Here is a 19,586-nt window from a genome sequence, read left to right as displayed (position 1 = left end):
CTTCACATTCCAGGATGTCTGGCTCTAGGTGAGTGATCATACCATCATGATTATGTGGGTTGCGAAGATCTTTTTTTTACAGTTCTTCTGTGTATTCTTGCCACCTCTTCTTAATATCTTCTGCTTCTGTTAGGTCCATCCCACTTCTGTCCTTTATTGAGCCCATCTTTACATGAAATGTTCCCTTGGTATCTCTAATTTTCTTGAAGAGATCTCTAGTCTTTCCCATTCTATTGTTTTCCTCTATTTCTTTGTATTGATCACTGAGCAAGGCTTTCTTATCTCTTCTTGCTATTCTTTGGAACTCTGCATTCAGATGTTTATATCTTTCCTTTTCTCCTCTGTTTTTTGCTTCTCTTCTTTGCACAGCTATTTGTAAGGCCTCCTCGGAGAGTCATTTTGCCTTTTTGCATTTCTTTTCCTTTGGGTAGGTCTTGATCCCTGTCTCCTGTACAATGTCATGTACCTCTGTCCATAGTTCATCAGGCACTCTATCTATCAGATCTAGTCCCTTAAATCTATTTCTCACTTCCACTGTATAATCATAAGGGATTTGATTTAGGTCATACCTGAATGGTCTAGTGGTTTTCCCTACTTTCTTCAATTTAAGTCTGAATTTGGCAATAAGGAGTTCATGGTCTGAGCCACAGTCAGCTCCTTGTCTTCTTTTTGCTGACTGTATACAGCTTCTCCATCTTTGGCTGCAAAGAATATAATCAATCTGATTTCGGTGTTGGCCATCTGGTGATGTCCATGTGTAGAGTCTTCTTTTGTGTTGTTGGGAGAGGTTTTTTGTTATGACCAGTGCATTCTCTTGGCAAAACTCTATTAGCCTTTGCCCTACTTCATTCTCTACTCCAAGGCCAAATTTGTCTGTTACTCCAGGTGTTTCTTGACTTCCTACTTTTCCATTCCAGTCCCCTATAATGAAAAGGACATCTTTTTTGGGTGTTATTTCTAAAAGGTCTTGTAGGTCTTCATAGAACTGTTCAACTTCAGCTTCTTCAGCATTACTGGTCTGGGCATAGACTTTGATTACTGTACTTTAAGTGCCAATAAAACATGAGTTATGTGAATGGTTAGACATGCCAGATATGGAGATAAGTCTTATTGATAGGTTTCTAGGTTCTTCTGTTCTGGGGGCCAAGGTGTTCGTATACTTCTTAGAACTGAGGTGCAGCAGTGTTACATTTTGGGAGCTGTGCCATTTTGTGGTTCCACAGTGGGAAAACCTGTGCTCTCTTAAGAAAGAATACAACACTATGTTTCTTTTAGGTACAATTTGAGTAGAGCCTTCCAGAAAGATCTGTGTGCACTGCCATCTACCTAACATAAGGAAAATATGCAGAGCTGATACCTTGTTTTGATTTACAAAATTGTTCCTTCTTTTTCCAAAAGGATGAATATAGTGATGAAAATGTGCTTCTCTGCTTTCCTAGTACAGAGAGTGTAATTAACTGGCACCTGCTGATTCTCTCTGAAATCCATCTATAAGCTGGTACCAAGGCTACACTTCTGATAGGCTATTCCCAGCCAGTAACTTAGCAAGGTGAAGGGTACTGAGACAGGCCCATTCCTGAGAAATTCAGGACTATACCAATGGGTAACTTGACTTGAAGATTTCCCATCAACTTTGCCAAAATTATCTTAAAACTTTGTCTAGTCTTAAGGCCTTTCCTTTCCCATATTCCTTCCTCCTCCACAAAACTGAATGTACCTCACTGTTTGGTGGCTTCCCCCACCCCAGTTTTGTAGTGATATAATTTACATGTGCTATTGTAAAGGTTTAAGGTGTGGTATTATAGAATGACTTACATATACTGTGAATTGATTATTACAGAGGTTTGGCTAGTATCCATTATCTCGTATAGATTCAATAAAAGATAATGAAAAAATTCCTTGTGATGAGAAATCTTAGAACTTACACTTTCAACTGTTTTCATACATATAGTATTAACTATAGTTTTCACGCTATTCAATGATTCAGTCTCCTTTCTACTAACTGATCTATTCAGACTTTCTATTTCTTCCTGATTCAGTCTTAGTTTATATGTTTCTAAAAAGTTTTCCATTTCTTCTGCTGCTGCTAAGTCGCTTCAGTCGTGTCCGACTCTGTGCGACCCCACAGACAGCAGCCCACCAGGCTCCCCTGTCCCTGGGATTCTCCAGGCAACAACACTGGAGTGGGTTGCCATTGCCTTCTCCAATGTAGGAAAGTGAAAAGTGAAAGTGAAGTCTCTGAGTCTTGTCTGACTCTTAGCGACCCCATGGACTTACGGCCCACCAGGCTCCTCTATCCATGGGATTTTCCAGGCAAGAGTGCTGGAGTGGGGTGCCATTGCCTTCTCCATCCATTTCTTCTAGATTGTCCTATTTGTTGGTGTATATTGTTCATAGAAGCCCCTCTTGTGATTAATTTATTTCTGTAGTATCAGACTTGATGTCTCCTTTTTCACTCATAATTTTGATTTGGGTCACCTTCTATGAGCTTGGTTAATCTAGCTATAGATTTGTCCATTTTGTTTATCTTAGAGCCTGCTTTTAGTTTGGTTAGTCCTTTCTGTTGTTTTCCTCTTCTCTATTTCTACACTAATCTTTACTCCAGGCATACCATGAAGATATTATATGTTTGTTTCCAAACCACTGCAATATAGCAAATATTGCATAAAGCAAGCCAAATAGGATTTTTTTGTGTGTGGTTTCCCAATGCATGTTTACACTATATACATATATTACATATAAGTGCTATGTTTACACTATATTAAGTGTACAAGAGCATTATGACTTAAAAAACAATGTACATACCTTTAATTAAAAAAAATAATAATACTGTTGGGAAAAGGGTATGATAGACTTGATCCATGCAAGATTGCAACAAAGCTTTCATTTGTAAAATATGCAGTATCTGCAAAGCATAATATAACAACAGTAATACAACACATTTTGCTTGTATTTCCTTCTTTCTGCTAAATTTGAGCTTGTTTTCTATTTTCATAAGATACAGAGTTAAACTGAGATCTTTCTTCTTTCTTATTGTGTTTATTGCTAAGAACTTCCTCTTAGAACTGCTTTTTCTGAGTCCCATATGTTTTGGTATGTAATATTTTCATTTTCACATCTCTAGATACTTTATTTCTCTGTTAATTTCTTCTTTGGTCCATTGGTTGTTCAGCAGAGTATTGTTTAATTTCAAGGCATTCATAAATTTTAGTTTTCTTCTGATTGGTTTTTAGTTTCTCTAACCATTGTGGTCAGAGAAGTCACCTGGTTATGATTTCAGTCTTCTTAATTTGCTAAGAATCATTTTGTGGTCTATCCTAGAAAATGTTTACATGTACTTAAGAATGCATGGTTTGCTGTTGTCTAATAGACTGATCTATATATGTCTGTTGGGTACAGATAGTCTGTAGTATTGTTAATATCCACTGTCTCCTTATTGATTCTTAGTCTGAATGATCTATTATTGAAAGTGGAATATTGAAGTTTCCAACCACTATTATACTGCAGTTTATTTCTCCTTTGAGTACCTCATTAGTTTTGCTTTATGTGTGTAGTTGCTCCAATCTTGGGCTTATAAATAGTTACAACTGTTATATCTTCTTGATGTATTGACCCCTTTATCGTTATATAATGCCTTTGTCTGTTTTTTTTACCATGCTTAAAGTCTGTTTTCCATATAAATATACCTGTCCTGCTTTTTCTTTGGTGACCATTTACTGAACTATGCTTTTCTGTCCCTTTACTCTTGGTCTCTGTGTATCTTTAAGGCTAAAGTAAGTGGTTCACAGGAAGCATATTGTTGGATTTCGTTTTTATATCCATTCAGTCACTCCATTTGTTTTGATTGGGGAATTTAATCTATTAGATTGGCCAAAAAGTTCATTCCAGTTTTTCTATAACATGGAAAAATCCAAATGAATTTTTTTTGGCCCCCCAATATTTATATTTAAAGTAGTTATTGATAGAAACTCACACTTGCCATTTTGTTCGTTATTTTCTGACTGTTTTGAAGATCCATTGTCCTTTTTTATGTGGCTGTCTTTTTTCACTTGTTTGGTATCTTATGGTATGAGTATGCTTTGATTTTTATATAAAGTTATTTTATACATTTACTACAGGTTTTTCCCTTGCATGAAGCTTACATAAAATAGAACAACTCTGCTTTAAACTGACACCTTCAACAGAATTCCTAAGGCTTACACTATTATTTCTCCTTCCCCTAACATTTTAGGTTTTCAGTGTTATAATTTACATATCTTTTGTATTTTATAACTGATAACAAATTATTATACCTATATTATTATTATATTTGTTTTTTTAACTTTTAAATTAGAATTTTAAGTGAATTACACACCACCACTACTGGTAGTTTTGACTATAAAAAATCTAGTTTTGACTATATATTTACCCTGTTCAGTGAGTTTTACACTCCCTTTTCATGGTGGTTTTGACTATAAAAAATCTAGTTTTGACTATATATTTACCCTGTTCAGTGAGTTTTACACTCCCTTTTCATGTTTTTATGATGTTAACCAGTGTCTCTTTATTTCCATTCAGAGCACTGACTTTGGCATTTTCTGTAAGTCAGGTCTGGTGGGGGTGGTTTAGTTGCCAAGTTGTGTCTGAACTTGTGACCTCATGGACTGTAGCCCTCCAGGCTCACCTGTCCACGAGATTTCCCAGGCAAGAGTACTAGAATGGGTTACCATTTCCTTTTCCAGGGATCTTCCCAACCTAATCATGTCTGACTGTTTATGAGCCCATGGACTGCAGCACGCCAGGCTTCCCTGTCAATCACAAACTCCTGGAGCTTACTCAAACTCCCATCCATTGAGTCAGTGATGCGATCCAACCATCTCTTCCTCTGTCGTCCCCTTCTTCCCCCACCTTCAATCTTGCCCCAGTATCAGGGTTTTTCCAATGAGTCAGCTCTTTGCATCAGGTGGCCAAAGTATTAGAGTTTCAGCTTCAGCATCAGTCCTTTCAGGACTGATTTCCTTTAGTATTGACTGGTTGGATCTGTTTGCAGTTCAAGGGACTCACAAGAGTCTTCAACACCATAGTTCAAGGCATCAATTCTTTGGTGCACAACTTTCTTTATGGTCCAATTCTCACATCTATACATGACTACTGGAAAAACCAAAGCTTTGACTAGATGGATCTTTCTTGGTAAAGTAATTTCTCTGCTTTTTAATATGCTGTCTAGGTTGGTCATAACTTTTCTTTCAAGGAGCAAGCGTCTTTTAACTTCACAGCTGCAGTCACCATCTGAGGTGATTCTGGAGCCCAAGAAAAGAAAGTCTGTCATTGTTTCCATTGTTTTCCCATCTATTTGCCATGAAGTGATGGTACCAGATGCCATGATCTCAGTTTTTTTAATGTTGAGCTTTAAGCCAGCTTTTTCATTCTCCTCTTTCACTTTCATAAAGAAGCTCTTTATTTCCTCTTCGCTTTCTGCCATATGGGTGGTGTCATCTGCATATCTGAGGTTATTGATATTTCTCCTGGCAATCTTGATTGCAGCTTGTGCTTCATCTAGCCTGGCATTTCACATGATATATTCTGCATATAAGTTAAATAAGCAAGGTGATAATACACAGTCTTGATGTATTCTTTTCCCAATTTGGAACCAGTCCATTTTTCCATGTCTGGTTCTAACTGTTGCTTCTTGACTGCATATAGATTTCTCAGGAGGCAGGTCAGGTGGCCTAGTATTCCCATCTCTTTAAGAATTTTCCACAGTTTGTTGTGCTCCACACAGTTAAAGGTGTTAGTGTAGTCGATGAAGAAGAAGTAGATGTATTTCTGGAATTCTCTTGCTTTTTCTATGATCTAAGTGATGTTGGCAATTTGATCTCTGGTCCCTCTGCCTTTTCTAAATCCAGCTTGAACATCTGGAAGTTCACGGTTCACGTACTTTTGACACCTGGATTGGAGAATTTTGAGCATTACTTTCGTAGCATGTGAGATGAGTACAATTGTATGGTATTTTGAGCATTCTTTGGCATTGCCTTCCTTTGGGATTGGAATGAAAACTGACCTTTTCTAGTCCTGTAGCCACTGCTGAGTTTTCGAAATTTGCTGACATATTGAGTGCAGCACTTTCACAGCATCGTCTTTCAGTATTTAAAATAGCATAACTGGAATTCCATCATCTCCACTAGCTTTGTTCGTAGTGATGCTTCTTAAGGCCCACTTGACTTTGCATTCCAGGATGTCTGCTTCTAGGTGAGTGATCAAACCATCATGATTATCTGGGTCATGAAGATCTTTTTTGTACAGTTCTTCTGTGTACTCTTGCCATCTCTTCTTAATATCTTCTGCTTCTGTTAGGTCCATCCCATTTCTGTCCTTTATCGAGCCCATCTTTGCATGAAATGTTCCCTTGGTATCTCTAATTTTCTTGAAGAGATCTGTAGTCTTTCCCATTCTATTGTTCCCCTCTATTTCTTTGCATTGATAGATGAGGAAGGCTTTCTTATCTCTTTTTGCTATTCTTTGGAACTCTGCATTCAGATGGGTATATCTTTCCTTTGCCTTTCACTTCTCTTCTATTCACAGCTATTTGTAAGGCCTCCTCAGACAACCATTTTGTTTTTTTGCATTTTTCCCCCCTGTGGATAGTCTTGATCCCTGCCTCCTGTACAATGTCATGAACCTCCATCCATAGTTCTTCAGACACTCTGTCCATCAGATCTAATCCCTTGAATCTATCTGTCACTTCCACTGTATAATCATAAGGGATTTGATTTAGGTCATACCTGAATGGTCTAGTGGTTTTCCCTACTTTCTTCAATTTAAGTCTGAATCTGGCAATAATGAGTTCATGGTCTATGCCACAGTCAGCTTCCAGTCTTTTTTTTTTTTTTTTTTTTTGCTGACTGTATAGAACTTCTCCATCTTTGGCTGCAAAGAATATAATCAATCTGATTTCATTATTGACTATCTGGTGATGTCCATGTATACAATCTTCTCTTGTGTTGTTGGAAGAGGGTGTTTGCTATGACCAGTGCATTCTTTTGGCAAAACTCTATTAGCCTTTGCCCTGCTTCATTCTGTACTCCAAGGCCAAATTTGCTGTTACTCCAGGTATTTCTTGACTTTCTACTTTTTCATTCCAGTCCCCTATAATGAAAAGGACATCTTTTTTGTGTATTAATTCTAGAAGGTCTTGTAGGTCTTCATAGAACTGTTCAACTTCAGCTTCTTCAGCATTACTCCTTGGGACATAGACTTGGATTACTGTGATAGTGAAAGGTTTGCCTTGGAAACAAACAGAGATCATTCTGTCATTTTTGAGATTGCATACAAGTACTGCATTTTGGACTCTTGTTGACCATGACGTCTATTCCATTTCTTCTAAGGGATTTTTGCCCATGGTAGTAGATATAATGGTCATATAAGTTAAATTCACCCATTCCCGTCCATTTTAATTTGCTGATTCCTAAAATGTCAATGTTCACTCTTGCCATGTCCTATTTGACCATTTCCAATTTACCTGGACCCATTCTAGTTTACTATGCAATATTGCTCTTCACAGCATCAGACTTTGCTTCTATCACCAGTCACATCCACAACTGGGTGTTGTTTTTGCTTTGGCTTCGTCTCTTCATTCTTTCTGGAGTTATTTCTCCACTCTTCTTCAGTATTGAATTGGGCACCTACCGACCTGGGGAGTTTATCTTTCAGTGTCCTATCTTTTTGCCTTTGCATACTGTTCATGGGTTTCTCAAGGCAAGAATACTGAAGTGGTTTGCCATTCCCTTCTCCAGTGGATCACATTTTTTCAGAACTCTCCACCATGACCTGCCCATCTTTGGTGATCCTACACAGCATGGCTCATAGTTTCTTTGAGTTAGACAAGCCTGTGGTCCTTGTGATCAGATTGGTTAGTTTTCTGTGATTGTGGTTTCCAGTCTGTCTGCCCTCTGATGGAGAAGGATAAGAGGCTTATGGAAGCTTCCTGATGGGTGAGACTGACTGAGGGGGAAACTTGGTCTTTGTCTGATGGTCCAGGTCCATGTTCAGTAAATCTTTATCCAATTTTCTGTTAATGGGTGGGGCTGTGTTCCCTCCCTGTTATTTATCTGGGTCCCAACTATTGTGGAGGTAATGAAGATAATGGCAACCTTCAAAAGGTCCCATGCATACACTGCTACACTCAGTGCCCCCAACCCTGCAGCAGGCCACCACCGACCCACACCTCTGCTGGAAATTCCAGGACACTCATGGGCAAGTCTGGGTCAGTCTCTTGTGGGGTCACTGCTCCTTTCTCCTAGGTCCTGGTGTGCATAAGTTTCTGTTTGTGCCCTCCAAGAGTCTGTTTCCCCAGTCCTGTGTAAGTTCTGTTGTTTCTATGGTGGGATTAATGGTGACCTCCTCCAAGAGGGCTTATGCCACACCCAGGTCCACTGCTGACCCATCCCTCCACAGGAGACACTCAAACACAGTTCTGTCTTGGTCCCTGTGTCCTGGTGTGCACAAGGTTTGTTTGGGCCCTCTGAGTGTCTCTGGCGGGTATGGGGTTTGATTCTAAACGTGATTTCGCCCCTCCTACCATCTTGCTGGGACTCCTCCTTTGACCTTGGACATGGGGTATCTCCTCAAAGTTGCTCTAGTGCTGCACAGCTGCCACTCCAACTCCACACAGCCACCTCTACTAAACATTTTAAAGAATTATTCTGAATTCTCTGATAGTTCATAGATCTTTAGTATCAGTTATTAGACCTTTATTATTAAATAGCTTCCTTTGGTGTTCTCATTTGCTTCATTTTTTCATGATCCTTGATTCCTTACCTTGGTTCCTCTGACTGGATAATTTCAAATGTCCTATCTTCCAGGTTGCTGATCCTGCCTATTAATCCTATTAATGGTCTGAGACTGCTTTTGAAGCTCTCTAGTGAATTATTCTGTTCAGTTACTGCATTTTTTTAGCTGTAGAATTTCTGGGTTTTTTTTTTTTTTTTGATGGTTTAAATTTGTTAAATTTCTCATTTTTTTCATCCATTATTTTTAAATTTCATTTAGTTGTGTATGTGTTCCTAGAGTTCACTAAACATTTTAAAGAATTATTCTGAATTATCTGATAGTTCATAGCCCTTTAGGTTATTAGAGATTTATTATTAAATAGTTTCCTTTGACACTGTCATAATTACCTCATTTTTTCATGATCCCTGATTCCTTACCTTGGTATCTGTGCATATGAATAAGCTTCCTTTTCTAGACTTTGTATGTTCACTTTGGCAGAGATAGTTCTTCACCAGAGGCTTCTGGACATGTCTGCTGGCAACATCCTTGGGCAACTTATGGTTCTATTAGGTTCTATTTTTGAGTAAAGCAACTGTTCAGGCTCTGAGATTGTGGGTAGAGTGGTGTGCCACTGGCTGAGAACAGCTTGATAGAACTGCTGGCTTTGTTCCCTGCAGTCCCTGTGACTGTTGGCTTTGTAGTTGCCTAGATTCTCTGGCCAGGCATACTAAACAGTGGGGACTGGGTACTACACTTGGCAGTAGGCAGGGCTATAAGTTGCTTCCCAGCCCTGACAGGGCAGCAGGAATGGGACCCAAGGCTTGCACAACTCACTGTTTTGTATCCTGAATCAGGTAAGAGTGTGCACTGAATATCCTGTCAGGTGAGCACTGGTCTTGCTCTGCAGACAGGGAAAGCTGCGGCCGTGCTACTTGCCACTGTTATCAGCGTTGTTTAATGGACTACACAGCTCCCCATGTGTTCTTGTAAGTTTCCCGGTCAGGTGGTCTGAAAGCTGTATTCAGCAGTAAGTAGGGTTACAAATTCATTACCCTGCCTGGGTGCAGTAGGAAAAGCAGCTTCAAGGCTGCTGAATTCTCTTTGTGAGCTTAACTCAAGCCAATTCATGGCCCAAGTTCTTTGGTTAAACAGGGCCACTGGCTTTTCTCTGGGGGCCCATGCTCTGCAATGAGCAGGGCTGACTCTGGCCCTGGCCTGGCTGGAACAGGAAGGGCCTACTTCTGGCAACTCCAAATTTTTTTAAAAGGCTTTTTGGTTGGGAGGGGCTAGGAGCTATGATTTACAGTTGATGGAAGAGGTAGGAATTAACATCCCTACCTGGCTATAGCAAGGGAACCCTCCATACCTGGTACTGCCTTTGTTCTGAGGGCCAACAGCTCTATTCACGTGCTTCTCCACTTAATAGTTGCTGTGTAGTTTCCAGGTGTTCTCACCAGTCCTCCTGTCAGAAGAGGGCTCAGCACCATGCTCTACAGCAGTCGGAGCTATGGCTCAGGCTCCTGCCAGGCTGTAGACAGACCAGGCTCTAGAACCGATGGAATTCCCTGTTTGGGCACCTGAATTAAGCTGTCCCTGCCCTTCCAAGTTCCCTGGTCAGACTCTTCCCTGACTTGACTCTACAGATGAGTCAAAACCCCTTATTGGGGCTACTACTTGAGCCCTGCTGGTAGTAACGGGGCTGGTTGCTGGAAGCTCTCCTCTTCTCTCAGTGTCAATCGGGTTCCTGGTGGCTGAGTCCCACAGATTCCCTTGTGGAATTTCCCTGGGTTATCCCCATGCAGTGAAACCAGAGTAAAGACTCCAGCACAGCAATCCACAATGCTGTAAGAGCCTGACGTCACCCTGGGCTCTCTTTCCTACAGAGGAAATGTAGGCTCAGAGGAAACCTCTTGGTGTGCTGCTATGCCGACCTAGGGAAGGAGTCATGAGGTCGTTATGTAGCCATTCCTCTTACCTTTCTAATGCAGTCTGTCTTGGTTCCTATGGTGCAGAGAGTTGCTTCAGCTTCAAGTTCTAGGCTTATTTTAATGGTGTCTTATCCATGAATAGTTTTTCGTTGCTGTTCTTATGAGGCAGAGCAAAATCAGGAATGCCCAAGGTTACCATCTTGATGATACTACTCTTCATGGCTTTTCTGATATGTGGTTCCCTCTCTTTTTCTAACTGGAGGCCTTTCCTTAATAAAGCCCTCGCATGTTTAATCCCATCTTGGTGTCTGCTGCTCAGAGAATCCAGCCAACCTAATGAACAAAGTGAAAACATTTTCAATAATTGCTTTTGTATAACTGGAAAGCAAGTAGAAATTTCATGACCAAAACATATCCATGGTGGAGTGCAATGTAACTAAAACCTAGGTTCTGTGCTACCTCTGTTTTCTCATCTGCAGCAAATGAGTTCAGATCCTCTTCAGATTTCATTCGTGGTTGTAGCATATACTTCCATTCTAAATACATCCATTATCTTTTCACTTTTTTGCTTTGGAGCTTTCTTGAAGCTGTGGTGACTACTCAGGTAATTGGCAGATACAGTATGTATAGTCTGGGGAGTTCCCTGGGGAAATACTCAGTAGACACATGTCCCAGCCCTTGTTCTTTAGATGGATCATTCTGGAAGTCTTCTCTGAGTTTCTCAGAGATCCCTGCAGAACTGACCCTGTACTTCCTAGAGCAGCAAACATCAGCAACATAATTACTTTTGGCTTTCTTCCTTCCTTGTCCCACTCTCCTCCATTCTTTCCTCCTGATTCCTGGGATAACTTCCAAGTATACTACCTGCACCAAACCCCTTATCTCAGGCTCCACTTTGAGAGAACCCCAAGGCAAGATATCATCTCTTGAAAATGGTGACATGAATTTTTAAGATGATTTACTTCTCTCATGAACATTACACCAAATGTTAATATGGTATATATGGCACTTAGTAATTTGATCCTTTGGCTACTCTTTAATCACTCACAACTCTTCTGCATACACTGTGTCCCAGCCATATCAAACAACACATAATTCTGTTGATAATGAAAGTGTTTTGTTACCCCCAACACTATACCTTTAATATGCTAGTTTTTCTTTCTCCATCAACCTGAGGAAAATAGAAAAGTTCATTTACCAGTGCTGACTCTTTAGTTACTCACCTGGGCAAATTAGCAGTAGATACAGAGAGCTTTGCAAAGGCACATATCCCATTGCACTGTCATTTTAGTTCACATGCCTGACTTCCTTACTGGAAGAGAAGATAAGGACAAAATTCTTGTCTTCTAGGGTGGCTTCACATTGTATGGTACTTGGAAGTTTCTCAAATATTTTTTTCCCCACAAATCAGCAATGCACTTAATAAAATAATATTTATAACACAGCAAGATATGATACAGAGATAGTATAAATGTGAAGATTTTAATATTAACTGTCTTATTCTGGATACATGTAGTATCTTACAATAATAATTACTTTTACTTACTAACTGAGCTTTTTAATAGCTAATAGCTAAGTTTTATACCATAATCAAAGCAAATGTTAAATTTAACTAGTAGAGGAAATGGTTTTATCCTGGAAATTCTCTTCCCTGTGTAATCTGACCAGAGAATCTCATTTTTTAAATAGTTTTAAAATGAAAAGGGAAAGAAATTCACCAAATTCTGTTTATATAGTACAATACTAGCATTGCAGTATCTATTTTGATCTTTATTGACCAATTTAGAAAAATCAGATATTACTGTTTCCATTTAAAACATGAGGAAAGTAAAACTTTAAAAGTTAAAATGAATATCTCAAAAGCACACAGATGAGAAGTACAAGGCTAAGATTTAAATCCAGACATGCTAAACTTTATCTAAATACCCTTCATGTCATTTGTCTCAAACCTCCAGACATTATCCTAACTGACTTGAGACAAAATGACAGATGCTATACAGGAACTAAAGCCAACACATTTTGGTACCATATTGCCAGATACCTAATGTTGAGGGAGCATATTCTGGAATGAAAATACTATTTTAATAATGATATTACAAAATAAAAGACTCAGTACATAACATGAATATGAATGTTTTTATAGAGTTGAAAATACTCTAACCATATGATCCAGAAATTCAAAACCTAGGTCTTTACCCAACAAAAAATGAAAAGGTATGTCCACACAAAACCTGTAAGTGAATATTTATGACTGCTTTATTCATAACCACTCAAACTGGAAGCAAGATGTCATGTACATTCAGGGGAATAACACACTAAAAAAGGAGAAATTAACCATTACATAAAACAACATGGATATATCTTAAAAGCATTATGTTACCTAAAAGAAGACACACAGTATGATTCCATTTATATGATAATCTGAAAAAGGCACAACTATAGGACACACAAAAGATCAGTGGTTACCAGGGGCTAGTGGTAGGGGAGCAGGTTAACCACAAACTTTTGGAAGTGATGGGAAATGTTCTATATTCTGAGATAATGGTTATGTGACTATATACATTTGTCAGAAATTCATTGAACTGCACAGCTACAAAGTCTATTTTACTCTATATAAATTGAAAGAAAGAAAGTGAAAGTCACTCAGTTGTGTCTGACTGACTCTCTGCAACCCCATGGACTGTATAGAATTCTCTAGGCCAAAATACTGGACTGGGTAGCTGTTCCCTTCTCCAGGGATTGAACACAGGTCTTCTGCACTACAGGCAGATTGTTTACCACCTGAGCCACCAGGGAAGGCCCTACATAAATTATACCTCACTAAACCTGAGTTAGAACATAGAAGATACATGGGTCCTATAAAGTATTTGAATAAAAAATAAGATATATATACAACCTTTACTTGTGAAAAGTATGATTGAAGATGTAAAGTCTTTTATGCAATTATAATCAAAATCCCTTGCAAGGTATCAAGCAATTTCTAATATTTACATGCAGGTGCTAAAGACTAGATTAAGCATGATATTTTGAAGATGCACAGGTCGGGGTGACTTGCTTTAATCAAGATATCAGGACTTTAAATGCTGTAGTAATTAAAATATTTTCCTATTGGTTCAGAGAAAGATCAATAGGAAAAACAGAGCACTCTTGAGAATAAAGTCTTTGTGGAACTTTTATATATATTAGAAAATGCATTAAAAAGCAAAGAGGGAAAGGTAGTTACTTGGTAAACAATATTAGGACAAACCATTTCCACTATAAAATTAGATGCTTAAGTCAAATCATGCACAAAATTACTATGTATATGATATAGAGCTAAGTATGAAATTAAAAAAAAAAATTAAAGAGATAAGTAATTCTGCCTATCATAACATTTAAAACTTCTACAGTAAAAAAGACTATTAAGTTAAAAGAGAAATAAACTGAAAAATACCACCAACATGCACTACAGGCAATAGAAAAATTCAAATGATTCCTATCAGTCAATAAGAATATGATAAATAATCCAATAGAAAAGAGACAAAGAATATGGATAAATCAAGGAAGAAAACAGACACAGTATCATTAGTGGTTGAGAAAAAATGCAAAACAAAACAAGATGTCATTTAAAACCCATTAAACTGGCAAAAACTATATTAACTCCAAATGATAAGATATAGGAATGAAAATCTCATACACAGCCAGTTGGAGGATAAACTGGGTTTGAGGGGCAATTTGGCAATATCTTCTCAAGTTGAAAATAAGCATATCCTACAACCCAACAGTTCCATTTCTCAGCATACTCTAACACATTCACGTAAGATATATGAATAGAAATGTACAGGGACATCCACTAGCATTGTTTGTAATGGGAAATATATCATTGTTAGAATTTATATTTCTCTCCTCTGGATACTTGAACCAAATGGAAATATAGACAAACAAAAAGCTTCAGAAATTGTAATTAATTCAGCATCCTCATTAAATATACTCAGGAAAACCAAATGCATAGAAGTTGACCTAACCAAAAGGACCAAGAATTAACTCCCTCATAACAAAGATACCTTTGTTTCCATGGATGGCCACCAAACTCTTGGCCATTGACTGTCTACATCTGTTCAGTTTATTTGCACAAATGGTACTATGTAAAAAATTCCCATTCTGGCAGGAGAAGGTGTTTCATTCTATTTTTGCAGACTTTGAGTATATATCATGATGAGTTAAGTGCAACAAGATTATAATTAACTTACAGCTGTGCTCAGACTTCAAAATTCATTTCCCAAACTACAAGAAAGGAATAGAATCCCTATTCACACCACTATGACTTATGTCTCATTGTCTTTCTATTCAATTCAGTCAGTTCAGTTCAGTCGCTCAGTCATGTCTGACTCTTTGCAACCCCATGAACTGCAGCACGCCAGGCCTCCCTGTCCATCACCAACTCCCGGAATTTACTCAAACTCATGTCCATCGAGTCAGTGATGCCATCCAGCCATCTCATTCTCTGTTGTCTCCTTCTCCTCCTGTCCACAATCCCTCCCAGCATCAGGGTCTTTTCCAATGAGTCAACTATTCACATGAGGTGGCCAAAGTATTGGAGTTTCAGCTTTAGCATCATTCCTTCCAGAGACCACCCAGGGCTGATCTCCTTTAGAATGAACTGGTTGGATGTCCTTGCAGTCCAAGGGACTCTCAAGAGTCTTCTCCAACACCACAGTTCAAAAGCATCAATTCTTTGGTGCTCAGCTTTTTTCATAGTCCAACTCTCACATCCATACTACACTTAAAAAAAAAAAAAAATTGTTCTTAAGTGAAAGTGCAAGTTGCTCAGTCATATCCAACTCTTTGTGACTATACAGTCCATGGAATTCTCCAGGCCAGAATACTAGAGTGGGTAGCCTTTCCCTTCTCCAGGGGATCTTCCCAACCCAGGGATCGAACCCAGGTCTCCCACATTGCAGGCGGATTCTTTTACCAGCTGAGCCACAAGGGAAGCCCAAGCATTGAAATTACTGGAACATCATTTCAAGCAGTCATCATTTAAGTATTAGCTTTTACTTTTAATCTGGAAACAGAGTCTTTTTTTTTTTTTTCTGGTCATTATACTGATCCAGTTCATTTCATTTTAGTTCCTTCTGAAAGGAATAGGTGAAAATAAACTTTCTCAGTTGTGGATGAACTAGATTATGTTATTAGCCAATTAGAATGTGCTACCCTCAGGAAGGATCTCCAGTAATAACATAAACCCAAAACTTTTACATACAAGACTTAAATGACCATTTAATGCTTTATTTTTCCATTGTTCATTCTTCTATGGTTTTATTCTAGGAAAATGTTTATTATTATATTACTACAGTCAGTATTTATTCCTAATGGCTTTATTAGGCCATTCACTCATGTTGCTTAAGAATGATATGTTATGAGAATTAGTGCAATTAGAGTAATTTTTTTCCCTGATAATTCAAAATAAGCTACTTATGTTCAATAAGCTACAAAATTCTACAGACAGAAATCTTACCCTCTTATATAACCAAGCAGATACAATCTGTTACACATATGTTCTCAAGATAAACAATAACTAGTCAAGAGAACAGCACAATTTGTCACATATAATTCATCCTAAATTCATTTGGTAATTGAGGTGACCATTTATGTTAGCTAATTGACTTTGTTCAAAGAAACAGTAAAATTCTCATGTCTTTATGACAAGAGGTAATTTTGCTACTTGGAATGAGTGTCCCAGACAAAATTAGTCTCCTGCCTTCACACAGAAACTGAGAGACAGAAATGCTTTCCCAGTTTCTGTGTAATAAAGCTGGGGTCATACAGCTGGCCAAAGGCTTATTTGGCTTTCAACAGGATTTACATACTTTTAGAAAGACAGAAAAAAGCTTTCAAGTTTCCTAAGGTAAATGCTTCAGGAAAAGAAGAAAGTCACTTCCTTTATTTTCAACAGGGAAATCTAAGCTTATTTTTATTTTGTATTTCCCCTTACACAACAAAGCTGCCAGTCACAAACTGGGCAATGTACTTCCTCCTATCTTTCTCTTAAGTATAGAGTGAAAGTTCTTTTTCTTAGTTGGAGTAAATCTGGTAAAACCAAAGAACAACCAAAAACTATGTACCTTTTGTTTTAGGAGTGGTAACTGGTTATCTATCAGCCTCTTCAGCAAGAACTCTGACAAGAAAAATTGGAATTACCTGCCTTTGGGTCATTCAGAACACACTCTTGAAGGGAGAGTTGAGTTAATTAAGCTGGAACCACAATTGTGTTAAACAGGGAGGAGGAGAAGAGGGCATTGAGTATCATCCATTCTGGCAGGAAGTCAGTAGCATAGATGAAGCTAAGCTTTTCAAATTCTCATCCCTAGTTCCTTCTCCCCACCTACCTTCAAGGTGGTGTTAAGGGGCTGCACATACAGTTCAGTGGTGCTGCTACTGCCCAGTCCTCTCTCAGACTTCCCCTTGATTTACTTTCAAGACTTTCGTTCACTATTTTGACATCCTAAGTAAAGGTGAACCTTATAGCACGTGATGACCAAAAATGACTAGCACCAAGACAAGTAAACAAAATAAATTACATAGGAAAAAATTGCTGGTTGCAGAGGTGAGAATAAATAATCAAATAGCTAGAAATATCTCCTTATGTTACCCACTTCTGAACAGCAGCAGTGTTCAACTGGGGACATTTTTCCCCAAAGATGATGCTTTGAATGGGAGCATTTATATTTGAACATAATTATAATAAGTTATAAGAGGCAGTCCTAAGTTGGTGGAGGAATAGGATGGGGAGACCACTTTCTCCCCAACAAATTCATCGAAAGAACATTTGAGCGCCAAGCAAATTCCACAGAACAACTTCTGAATGCTGGCAGAGGACATCAAGCACCCAGAAAAGCAGCCCATTGTCTTCGAAAGGAGGTAGGACAAAATATAAAAGATAAAAAGAGAGACAAAAGAGGTAGGGATGGAGATCCATCCCGGGAAGGGAGTCTCTCTCCGGCGGGTCTGTGGTGAGCCTTGGAATCTCAGAGGGCAAAATAACCAGGAGGAAAAATAAATAAATAATTAAAATCCACAGATTACATGCCTAACAGCAACTCCCAGCGGTGCAACAGCCCAGACGCTTGCATCCCCCACTAGCAAGCTGGGGAGAGACAGGGAGGAGCAGGCAGCATTGCTTACAATAAGGACCAGGCCTGAATGCCCTGAGGGTAATCTGAGGGACCTAGCTTGAGATAGCAACCCAGACTGTGGGATAGTTATCCCTCAATCCCCCGAAAAGCCCTAACTATCACCAAGCACACTCACAGAACAAAGGACTGAGCAGAGCTAGCCAGCTGCAGACCGGCCCATCCCCCACTGGAAACAGGCAGGCGAGGGCAGCCAGAGCAGTAAGGGGGCAATCATGGCCCTAGAGAGGCATCCTATACCAAACTGCAAGCAGACTTCGTTGCTAACCCAGATTTCTTGGGATTCTGGACAGTCGACATCCGCTGGGAGGGTGGCAGCCAGAGAGCTGATCTGAGCTGAAGGCGCGCCGGTTGTACACCCAGAAAACCAAGCAGCTTGGGCGGGGGAGGGGATAAGTTGCAGCCTTCAACTGGGGGAGACTACGGGCACCAATGAACTTGTCACCTGAGCTGCTCAGACCTGGGATGGGTGCAAAACGCAGGCCCAGCCAAGTCTGCGCCTTTGTGGAGTACCCGAGAACCTGAACCTGAGCGGCTTAGGCCTGGGAAGTGCATGCAAACCAGGGCGCACATCAGACAGTTCCTGGCAGAGCAACCTAGAGTCTGAGCAGTATAGACTGGGAAAGCACACACGTCGTGAGCGGGGGCAAACCCAGTGTGACTGAATCACTGTGAACACACCAGTGATATTTGTTTGCAGTGTTTCTCCATCCCCAAAGCATGACTGAACAAGCCAGCCTAAAAAAAAAAATGACCACCACTGTGCCCCTTCTGTCAGGGCGGAAATTAGACACTGAAGAGACCAGCAAACAGAAGAAGCTAAAATAAGCTGAGAGAACCGCTTTGGAAGTGACAGGTGCAATAGATTAAAACTCTGTAGTTAGCACCAACTACATAGGAAGGGGCCTATAGACCATGAGAAGTACAAACTGGACCAAGGAACTATCTGAAAATGAACTGACCCCACACTGTCTGCAACAGCTCCAGAGAAAGTCTTAGATATATTTTTACTATTATCATTTTTTTAATTTAGAAAAAAAAATTTTTTTGTTATTTTTAAGTCCCCATTACTCCTTTTTCATTTTATAACCTACTATTACTTTACGCAGGTGGCTGCAACGGGCACGCCAAAGCGCTGCCGAGAGGAGCCACCCCACGTCCGAGGTCAGGGGCGGAAGCCAGGAGGACCCCATGCCCGAATGGCGGCGGCCAAGAGGAGTTACCCCACGTCCGAGGTCAGGGGCAGCGGCCAAGAGTACCAGACTGCGACGGCGCAGGAATGGCTGAGAGGAGCTACCTCACATCCGAGGTCAGGGGGCGCGGCCGAGAGGAGATACCCAGCGTCCGAGGTCAGGGGTGGCGACGAAAGGAGTTACCCCGCGTCCGAGGTCAGGGGCAGCAGCCGGGAGGAGCTACCCCACGCCCCTAAGCCCGAGGCCAAGGGCGGCGGCAGAGAGGAGCAACACCACGACCAAGGCCAGGGGCAGTGGCCGGGAGGACCAACCCCAGGTCCAAGGAGCCGTGGCTGCGCGGGCGCAGGAGGGCCTAGAGGAGCTATGCCACATTGAAGGTCAGGAAGGGCGGCGGTGAGGAGATACACCTCGTCCAAGGTAAGGAGCAATGGCTGCACTTTGCTGGAGCAGCCGTGAAGAGATACCCCACGCCCAAGGTAAGAGAAACCCAAGTAAGATGGTAGGTATTGCAAGAGGCCTCAGAGGGCAAACACACTGAAACCATA

The sequence above is a fragment of the Bison bison genome, unplaced genomic scaffold, assembly GCF_000754665.1.
Source record: "Bison bison bison isolate TAMUID 2011002044 unplaced genomic scaffold, Bison_UMD1.0 scf7180017864218, whole genome shotgun sequence".
Lineage (NCBI taxonomy): Eukaryota > Metazoa > Chordata > Mammalia > Artiodactyla > Bovidae > Bison > Bison bison.
This window is presented reverse-complemented; position numbering follows the sequence as displayed.